Genomic DNA, 1,815 nt, shown 5'->3' on the forward strand with positions numbered 1-1,815 from the left:
TCCGGGGGTGCGGATAATTAATTCCCGGGGGGCCGATAATCAATTCCCGGGACCACGAACAATTCCCGGCGCATGGATAATTAATCCCCGAGACACCGATAATTAAATCCCGGGACCACGGACAATTCCCGGGGCGCGGATAATTAATCCCCGGGGGGCCGATAATTAATTCCCGGGACCACCGACAATTCCCGGGACCACCGAAAATTCCCGGGAACACGGACAATTAATTACCGGGGGCGCGGATAATTAATTACCGGGGCGCGGATAATCAATTACCGCGACCACGGACAATTCCCGGAGCGCGGACAATTCCCGAGGCGCGGATAATTAATTCCCGAGACACCGATAATTAATTCCCGGGAGCACGAACAATTCCCGGGGCATGGATAATTAATTCCCGAGACACCGATAATTAATTCCCGGGACCACGGACAATTCCCGAGGCATGGATAATTAATTCCCCAGGCGCGGAAAATTCCCGGGGGCGCGGATAATTAATTACCGGGGCGCGGATAATTAATTCCCGAGACACCGACAATTAAATCCCGGGACTACAGACAATTCCCGGGACCACGGATAATTCCCGGGGCACGGATAATTAATTCCCGAGGCACCGATAATGAATTCCCGGGAGCACGGACAGTTCTGGGGGACCCCCGGGCTGGGGTTCGGGGGGGCCGCGGATTGCCTGGAGTACAAGGAGCAGAGCACCTGGAAGTTCCAGGTGTTGTAGGGAGGAGATTTTGGGGGGAAATTCCGAGAAATCCGGGAAATTCCCGGGAACACGGACAGTTAATTACCGGAGCGCGGATAATTAATCCCTGGGATGCGGATAATTAATTACCGGGACCACCGACAATTCCCAGGACCACCGAAAATTCCCGGGAACATGGACAATCAACTCCTGGGGGCGCGGATAATTAATTACCGTGACATGGATAATTAATTCCCGGGACCACCGACAATTTCCGGGAACACCGAAAATTCCCGGGAACACCGAAAATTCCAGGGAACACGGACAATTAATTACCGGGGTGCGGATAATTAATTCCCGGGACCACCGACAATTCCATGGACCGACCACGGACAATTCCCGGGACACCGATAATTAATTCCCCAGGCGCGAAAATTCCCGGGGGCGCGGATAATTAACTACCGGGGCGTGGATAATTAATTACCGGGACCGCGGACAATTCCCGGGGGTGCGGATAATTCCGGGGGTGCGGATAATTAATTCCCGGGGGGCCGATAATCAATTCCCGGGACCACGAACAATTCCCGGCGCATGGATAATTAATCCCCGAGGACACCGATAATTAATTACCGGGACCACGAACAATTCCCGAGGCGCGGATAATTAATCCCCGGGGGGCCGATAATTAATTCCCGAGGCGCGGAAAATTCCCGGGGGTGCGGATAATTAATTACCGAGACACCGATAATTAAATCCCGGGACCACAGACAATTCCCGGGACCTCGGACAATTCCCGAGGCATGGATAATTAACTACCGAGGGGCTGATAATTAATTACCGGGACCACGGATAATTCCCGAGACACCGCTAATTAATTCCCGGGACCACGGACAATTCCCGGGGCGCGGATAATTAATTACCGGGGCGTGGATAATTAATTCCCGAGCCACCGATAATTAATTCCCGGGACCACGGACAATTCCCGGGGCACGGATAATTAATTCCCGAGACACCGATAATTAATTCCCGAGGCATCGATAATTAATTCCCGAGGCACCGATAATTAATTCCTGGAGCGTGGATAATTAATTCCCAAGGCACTGACAATCGGACAATTA

The sequence above is a fragment of the Poecile atricapillus genome, chromosome 31, assembly GCF_030490865.1.
Source record: "Poecile atricapillus isolate bPoeAtr1 chromosome 31, bPoeAtr1.hap1, whole genome shotgun sequence".
Taxonomy (NCBI): Eukaryota; Metazoa; Chordata; class Aves; order Passeriformes; family Paridae; genus Poecile; species Poecile atricapillus.